The 9,521-nt window shown below is 37.0% G+C and overlaps 1 pseudogene; it reads right to left on the bottom strand.

The window, feature by feature from the left end:
• Positions 1-4,720: 4,720 nt before the first annotated feature.
• On the bottom strand, positions 4,721-8,048 carry LOC105811036 (annotated as a pseudogene).
• Between the last annotated feature and the right edge of the window lie 1,473 nt (positions 8,049-9,521).

The following is a 9,521-nucleotide window of genomic DNA, read 5'->3' as shown; positions in this document are numbered from 1 at the left end:
AGAATCTGTTCCATTCCTCTCTCCTAGCTTCTGATGACTTGCTGACAGTCTTTGAAATTCTTTAGCTTATAGATGAATCACCCAATGTCTCTGCCTCACTTTGCACATGACATTCTCCTTGTGTGCATGTTTTTCTGTTTCCCATTTTTATAAGGATGCAGTTATATTGGATTAGGATTCACCCTAATAAGCTCATCTTAACTTGATCATCTGCAAAGACTTTATTTCCAAATAAGGTCACATTTGCAGGTACTGCGGGTTAGGACTTCTCCATTTTTGGGGGGGATGCAATTCAATTCATAACAATCCTATTCGGCCCCTAAACTGGGGAAAAAGTACTGCCTCCTGATTCAGGCTCTCCAAATTTCCTCCAAAAGCTTTGTTGGTGTCTCTTCCCTACCTCACCTCCAGCAGGGACCCTCCACCTGTGGAAAGCCCAGACTCTGCACCTCTGGCCATGCCAAGAATGAAGACATGTTCCCAGGGTAAAAGTGGCCACAAAATTCAACACACTTTACTGAGGATCTTGTTTCTCTAGTCTTATCCCTTTCAGCTTTGGTTTTCTCAGTAGGTCTCCAGTGCCTCATACAGGTGATTCCTATATTGTATCTGGTGTTTCTAGTTGTTCACAGCAAGAGTATTTTTGGCCATGAGTTATTGCACTGCATTGAGGAGAAGAAGCCCATTTATTTATTTTTATTATGGTTCATTTATTAATACAGTACATATGTGTTGACCACTTACTATATGCCAGACACTATTTTAGGTACTCTTGTTTACCAGTAAAGTTGTTTTTTTTTTTTAATCACCTCACATTAAGATCACAGTAAAGTTTTTGAGAAAGATAAAATCCTTACCCTTATATAAATTATTTTCTAGTGTATAAACAATAAATAAAATAAATAACTAAACTATATGACATGCTAGGTAATGATAAGTATTAAGTGGAAAACTTAAACAGAAATGTAGGAATAGGAGTCACAGAATGTTAGTGGGTGGAATTTGCTATACTATGAGGTAGTCAGAATATGCATTACTGAGAAGATACATTTGAATAATCAACTAAAGGAAGTTAGGGGGTAAGATATGCACACACCTGGAGGAAGAATAACTGAGATTCAGAGAATTATTTTTCAGACTTTCTTAGGCAGGAGTGTCTGGGATCATGTAAAAAGTTGGCACGAACAATGGTTTGTATGTCACCATAGCGTTAAAGAATTGTTAGAGTTGAGCGCTATTAGAAGGAAGCTGGAAATAATGGAAATTGTTTGAAAATTAGTGAGTATGAGATTGAGGTTACAGAAGGTTTTAAAATGAGGGTAATGACAAGGTCTAGGGTATGACCATGGGAGTGAACAGCTGAGATGGATTAAAGGACGAGATTCCTAGAAGGAAATTGGCCAGTTGGTCAATTTAGGAGCCAGTATATTGGAAGGATCTCTATGTGGATATTGAAATCTCCAAGAAATACGGCAGGACCACTTTGAGTGACAGTGAGCCAGGAGCTGTCACCTTTAAGGTACACGAGGAAATGACCCTGGTAGCAGTGAATGATTTTTATAAGGAAAAGTGGAGTCTGGCGTAGTCAGATTGAGATTAGAAACTAGGAATAATTATGAACTGAAGCAGGGGTATGAGCTGGAAGTAGCAGTGAAAAGCAACCAGAACGAAGTCTCATCTGTAGGCCTTCAGCGTGAGAACTACAGGAGAAGAAACATGTGTCACTTAAGTGGAAACATGGATAGGAGAAAAGGAAAACAATAAAAGAAAGGAAATGTTCACATAAGAGATTGGAATGGTGAAGGATTCTGCTTATTACTGACCTGAGATCCAGAGGATCTAATGAAAGGGGATTTGCAGGGGGCGGGGGGTGTGCGGGGGGATGAGATTTATAATGAACACAGGAAAGTTATAGTGCTGGAGGGATTCAAAAGATAAACTTAAACATTCTCTTAAAAAACTGGCAATACCTAGTTGGAGAAAAATTCATGCAATATCTTCAAATTCGGGGATCTCACAAATCTTCTGGACTTGCTATGGAATGTTTTGGAAGAGCATAATCCACTATACTGTTATCTGCGAATACAGAATTTTTTTTACTGCTACTTAGAATAGTACTTGGCAATAATAAGTTGCAATAAATGTCAAATTGAATTTATTTTGAGTGAAAAATATTTCTGTGGATACTCCTGATGTTGGGTGCCTATGATGGGGCTGATAATTGTCCACTAAAACGCATTCTCCCCTCCTGTGCAGTAAGAGATGGGTACTCGTCATGACCAATCAAGTACAGCTTCCTTTACTCAGCCTCCTGTGCATCCAGGTGTAGCTCTGTCACTAAATTTTTGTCTATTGAACATAAACAGAAGGGATATGTGTAACACACCGGGGAAAATCTAAAATGTTGCCTTCTGTGTTTCCCAAGTTTATTCACCCTCTAAACTGAAAGTAAAATCTTATGATCATGGACCCTATTTAACTTATTAGAATGAATTTCATCATGCTAGGTCAAATCAACACAGAAAATAAAATGGAACGCTAAAGCAATAACTGTTGTGGGAGAATTTTGCAAAATTCTGTTCACAAACCTAGTTGGAATGAAAAAGGCTAGGTACATGTCTTTCAGTATTTGTATTTTCATATGCTAAATATTAAATTTTCTTTTTTCCTTGTGTATTATTACCAGAGACCACAATGAGAAGTTGGGAGGTCAAATAATTAAAATCTGTTTGAATTTCAGCATTTCATGGATCAGGCATGAATCTGTGTTGTTCACAACAATCTGGCCAGAATAATCTTTTATTTTGTAGTATGTCAAGTTTTCAATTCACAGATTTATAAATTAATTGAGCCAATTATACCAGATCATCAATCTCTAGCTAGTTCTTAGGGATAAAGGAAATACTTAACAATAAGAACCTCTACGTGAAGGGAAAAGGACATTAAGAAGCTTCCCTTTCTACAATGACAGACAGATGACGGACAAGCCTGGGAAGGAAGCAGGAAAAGCTCCCCAGCATGTCATGCCCTTGTTGCGCACTTGGTCTGCTGCAGTGCACACATTTATTCAGATAATGTTTCAGACCCTAATCTTAATCCCTCATGGACTTCCCCATGAAGATCAATAAAATCTTACCTGTATTCTGCCATTTCTATTCTGAGCAAGAAAACTAATATCATACAGTCGTCTACTTTGGGACTGTCACGGAAGATTAAAGGAAAAAGAAAAATATCACTTAGTGCTTTTGTCTATCATTAATATATATGTAATATATATAATAAATATAATTCTCCATTAATAGGCATTTTATTACTGTTAATGAAATAGGAGAAATTGAAAGGTTTTACTGTAAATAATTTTATTACAGAAGCCACTTGGAAACCTAAGACTCACAAACCTTAGCTACAAGAATAACTTACAGGCCGGGCGCGGTGGCTCACACCTGTAATCCTAGCTCTCTGGGAGGCCGAGGCGGGCGGATTGTTTGAGCTCAGGAGTTCGAGACCAGCCTGAGCAAGAGCGAGACCCCGTCTCTACTAAAAATAGAAAGAAATTAATCAGACAACTAAAAATATATATAGAAAAAATTAGCCGGGCATGGTGGCACATGCCTGTAGTCCCAGCTACTCGGGAGGCTGAGGCAGTAGGATCGCTTGAGCCCAGGAGTTTGAGGTTGCTGTGAGCTAGGATGACACCACGGCACTCTAGCCCAGGCAACACAGTGAGACTCTGTCTCAAAAAAAAAAAAAAGAATAACTTATAAGGTGTGTCTACATGTGAATGATCTCTTCAATAATAATTATTCAGATGGAATTATTTTCACTGGGTAGACAAAGTCAAGAAAATTTCAATCACCAAATACAATGAAAAGTAATCCTCTTTTGAAATCTGCCTTTTGCTCTCTAGTGCCTCTGGCTTCTATTCCTCTGTAGGGGGAAGTCAGCTCTATCTACAGTTTTGGTATCGCTTTGCTAGTAATCTGGCCTCTCAAATGTTCCCTTAGATTGTGCTTGAATAAGAGATAACCACTGCTAACTCCCTTGTGGAATCTGTTCCCTCTTCCTATCCTGTAGCTGGTTGGTATAAGGTGGTTATCTGACCCAAGAGGAGCTCATCGGTAAGGATGACTAGGCCAATCACATTTTGTTTCTCAAGAAATTCACTGAGTGACTCAAATTCTGTAGCAGTTGGTGGACCCACATTAAATGACAGAGTCATGTGAAACAGAAACACCTATATTTGGGTTCTGTGAATGCTCTGGTCTCTGCTCTGCCTCTGTTGTGGCTGTTTTTTTCCTCAGAGACACAAATATCAGTGTCCCAAACATAGCCTTCTTTTTAATTAGTATAGTTTGGGTAAATTTCCGTCCCTAATTTCTGAGATATTGTTGTCTTCCTTCCAAAAAGATTTCTCAATGCATGAAGTGAATGACAAGCAGTCTAATGAGGTAATTTCTCTTGTCATTCTTTTTTTAGTATTAGACTCTAAGTCAATATAAAATTCAACACACTTTAATTTACATATGTGATACAGGGCTGCCAGCTCAGGCTTGATGAGATTCAGAGGGTGCAAACATCATTTGCTGACCCCCATTAATGCTTTTGTTATAACATTATGTTACCTCTTTCTGTACAGGTATATCCCTTAAATTTTTTGTCCAAGAATATTTGTTGACTTTTTTGCTCTTAACCTTGACTTTATAAAAAAAAGTTTAATATTTTATTTTCCATCAGAAACCACCACCAATCTCTTCCATACTTTCCTCATGGCATTTTTTACCTCCTTATTCCTGAAAGTATAAATCAAAGGATTGAACAAGGGAGTCAGGATGGCGTACACTACTGCCACCATTTTGTCAGAGGAGAAAGTAGATGGAGGTCGTGAGTATGTATAAATGCACGGGACAAAGAACAAAACCACAACAGCAATGTGAGATCCACAGGTAGACAGAGCTTTTCTCTGCCCTTCAGAACTATGAGTTCTCAGAGAGAACAAGATGACACCATAGGAGACAAGCAACCAGGAGAAGATTATGATACAGAAAAACCCACTGTTGGCCACCACGAAAAAGCCAAAGATGTGAGTGTCGGTGCAGGCAAGCTCCAGTAATGGAAACAAGTCACAGAAGAAGTGATCAATGACGTTGGGACCACAAAAGGACAAGTGGAACATAAAGAGCATTTGTATCGTGGAATGCGAGAAGCCCGCTGCCCAGGCTACCCCAATCAGAATGCCACAGAACCTCCAGTTCATGATGGAAGAGTAATGCAAAGGCTTGCAAATGGCCACATACCGATCATAGGCCATGGCTGTGAGGACAATCAACTCTACTCCACTAAATAAGTGTTCAGCAAAAACCTGTATCATGCAACCTTCAAAGGAGATGGTTTTCCTCTCATAGAGGAAGTCCACGATCATCTTCGGGACAAAGACAGAGGCGTAGCATTCATCTAGGAAGGCCAGGAAAGTCAAGAAGAAGTACATGGGGGATCCCAGTAGTGCAGGGCTGCTGAGAATGGTTACTACAGTTAGTGTGTTGCCCCCAACTATTGCAAGGTAGAGAAACAAAAATACAATAAATAATATTTTCTGAATGTTTGGATTCTGTGAAATCCCCAGGAAGACGAACTCAGTTACAAAGCTTTGGTTTTGCATGATTTCCAAGGAAAAGGTGACACCTCCAACAGTGATCAGCATGTAGCATCTGCAGTTATGACAAAGAAAAATTTGCTTCAGTTCAATTTATAGTATTATAGTCATCAATACGTTGGTGCATTCATATACAAAATTATCTTAAGTGATCCTGTTGTCACTTAGAACACAAAATTAGAAATTACTGAAGGTACTAGTGAAAGATCAGACCAAATTGGGTTGGAGACAAATTATTGAATGCCTTAAAAGAGGCCAAGTTTCAATATGGAGAAAGGAAAGCATCCACATGTGGTAGAGAAGAGAAATAATTTTCATCTCAAGTGCCAGCTTTGATCATTTCCTGGTGGCTTCCTGGAGTGAATTGTTGAGAAGCATTCTGAAGCCACCTCCAAGTTATGAGGAAAGGAGGACTGTAATTTATTAGTGATGCCTGCCATTAGCATGGAATGGGAGCAGAGGTGACCAGCATGACATCCTAACCTGGAGACTGCCTTATCTACAAATAGAGGAAGAAATAGCATGCAGTTTAAAAGCCACTTGAAAATCATACCTACTCCTCACATATCTCTTTGAAAGTCTGAACCATAGTGGGCCTTTAAATGAATTTAGTAATTCTTTATAAAAGAATGATCAATGGAAAATTCCTAGCTGTAAACTTAATACATAAATAATATGCACTAAATATTTAGTTTATTTTTAATCTGTCATTTTAAAATGAGAAGTTTATAAAAATAATAATGCCAGTACCAGAATGTTGCCATGGTGACTAAGTGAACTAAGGTAGGGCTCGGGACCCACTGCCTAGAACACAGTCTGTGATAGTTCTATTGTCCTTGTTTGATTGGTGGGAAGCTCATGCTTACAGAGGCTAAGTTCAAGCAAACAACAGATGCTTGATCTGGGGTTTGAACACAGAACCTCTGGTTCCAGTGCCCACTGGATCAACAGGGAAAGCAGTGGGATTTTTCTTTATTTTTCTTTTCAGCAAGAACTTCCGAGCAGGGGTGACCTTTCTGCAAGCAGGTACACATACATATACACGTAGGCAAGGAAGAGAAACAAGTTGCTTATAAGACAGAGTCTTGAGACTTTATTAATTATTTGCCAATTATTTACAAAGTGTGGTCAGGTCTGATCAAGTATAACTACTAAGGATATAAATGTTTCAAATTTATTTGATATTATTGTAAAGCAGAGATGTGTGTTTATATTAATAGCTTACCTGCTCATCAGGCTTACAATGAGAGTCAAATTTGAAAATGTGAGAATGTTACTTACGATAAAGTGCCCTTACCAATTGTAATTACTATTATCTCAATTACAAAGCCATCTACCTTACACACAGAAGGAATCAGTCATCCAGATAATTATCCAACTTTTGACTTCATTTTCCACATGTAGACACAGCTTCACAGAATGATTGTATCGTCATCTATATGTATAACTGAAATGCATCCATCAAATAGCACATATATATGTCTTCATGTGTTAATATTTGTATATGCATACATATATGTTTGTTAAAAAATGGGTGAATAAAAGAAAAATGGAATTTATTGTGAGACTGGCAAACAAGCTGATTTTTATGAATCCCACTTAAAGTTAACAGAAACAATCAAATGTTAATAAACCTAACAAATACACAATTGGGTATGTTAATATCTGTCTTTTGGCTTTAAAACAACTACTTCCATTATGTTTCCAGGGTCATTCCTACTGGTGTCTGCACGATGAACCCCATATCCAGTTATAAGCTGTTGCCAAGGAAGCAGGAGTTCAAACAAACCCTATAAGGTCATTGGATCAGCCAATACCCACTTATTACAAAGAAAAAAATATCATTATATGACCCAGCAGTGCTCAGCTTAGCCTAGGACCAAAGGAGGAAAGATAATGAAGTGAACTGAGTAAGAACATCAGCTTCAGACTCATACAGACCTGGGTTCAAATCCAAGATCTTCTGCTGGGACGGAACTTGTTACTTAAAATTCTTCAAATTCTCAAAGCCTCAGCTGCCACTTCTCTAAGTAGGTATAAGAAGAATGCCTATTGATAGGGTTCTTGTGAGAATCAGATAAGGCAATATTCAAAAACAATGACGCAGTAACAAGCCCGGAAGGTGATGATGAGTGGTGAGAACAAGCTCCCAGAGTCATTGGCACAGAACAGAAATGGTAACATCTTCACTCCTAATTTCTCCTTTACCATGACCAACATGGTTTTTACTCATCCTTTTTTTTAAAGTTACAACTGTAAAATATGTTTTTTGGTCAGTCTCAGTACAGAAATGATATTTTTAAATGTACAACACCTTTAAACATCTGTAGTGACCCCTGAATAAATTATTGTGGCTCTCAGACCCACAAGCATCCACTCCTATTTCAGATAGCTTCATTGTACGAAACCTAATTGGGTCAGTGGTGGAAAGGAAGACAAGCCTCTATATTAATCAAATAATTAAATACTTCTTAATTGCTCCACTTCCTTTATCCAGGGTGTTCTAATAGCAATACCATTTAGAATTAAAATATTCATTAGATATAAACATAACAACCCCTTCTTTTTTTCAGATGAAAGGGATTTTTTAAATTAGTGTTAAAACTTTAACAATGGAGACTGTAGTGTCCTCATGGATTATGATCACAAGATTTATGATTTTAAATCATTTAAAATTTCCCTAAATGCAATGTGTTATCCCAGATTGAATCCTGGAACGGAAAAAGAACAGTACTGGACAAATTAGTGAAATGTTAATAAAATCTGATATTTAGTAAAGAGTAATATATCGATGTTCGTTTCATAGTCTTGACAAACATATACATGGTAATATAAGATGGTAATAGTAAGGGAGACTGAGTAGTATTCAGAAACTTTCCATACTATCTTAGCAACTTTCCTGTTAATCTAAAGTTACTCCCAAGAAAAAGTTAATTAAAAACAAAAGAGGTTGTTCAATTTGTGCTAGTAAAAAGCTAGCCATCCCAGCTTCATCATGCACTAGCCATGTGTCACTGAACAAAGCACCATACCTCAGCCTCCTCTACTGTAAAATAGATAGTCACACTTGTTCAAGATGCCTACCCCTTGAGAGTCAAATAGATAGTTATTATAAATGTGTTTTGCCAAGTAGAAATCAAATATTGATGTCAGCATTACTTAAGAAGCATTTCCCTATAGTCACAAAGTGAGCTGGAAAATTGAATCAGTGATAAGAATATAATATGTTTTTTACATCATGCTATTTTTCAATTATACCCATTCTAAAATTGCAGTGAAACTGCTTCATCCATGTAATCCTTTTGGAAAACATGTTAGTAAATAATTTTGGAATCATAGACATGTTTATGTTTTTTATACTAGTAACCCGAACTCTAAAAATTTATTCTGAAGTTGGTATGGCATGGGGAATTTTATAATAAAAGATGGTGCCATGTCATTTGTAATAGTGAAAGTTGAGAAATAACTAAAATATTCAGATGATTGGAAGAAGTTCATCTAAATCAGGCTATTACAAATTAATATCACGTGGTGCTTTAAGTAAAACACCAATAATATGAGGACATAGAAGGCGAAGCGTCTTTATAACGTGAGTGAAGAAAAAAAGAATAAAAATTGTAATAACTCTGCTTACTTGTGCAGATATTTTAAATACAATTTTATAATCTAGAAGGAAACATAAAAATTATAGTGACTTTTTATTTGCAATGTATATATTATTATTATTATTATTAGCATATTTAAAATTAAACATCAAGTTTAAAACCCACAATGCCATATTTTTTATCATGTAAACAGTTCAGACAAAGGAGGTGGGGTTTGGGGATAATTCATTTGCGTAGATGGAATTAACATGCTAACATTACACAGA

The sequence above is a fragment of the Propithecus coquereli genome, unplaced genomic scaffold, assembly GCF_000956105.1.
Source record: "Propithecus coquereli isolate 6110/MARCELLA unplaced genomic scaffold, Pcoq_1.0 Scaffold227, whole genome shotgun sequence".
Classification (NCBI taxonomy): Eukaryota; Metazoa; Chordata; class Mammalia; order Primates; family Indriidae; genus Propithecus; species Propithecus coquereli.
The sequence above is the reverse complement of the archived record's forward strand: the minus strand, read 5'-3'. Positions and strand labels throughout refer to the sequence as shown.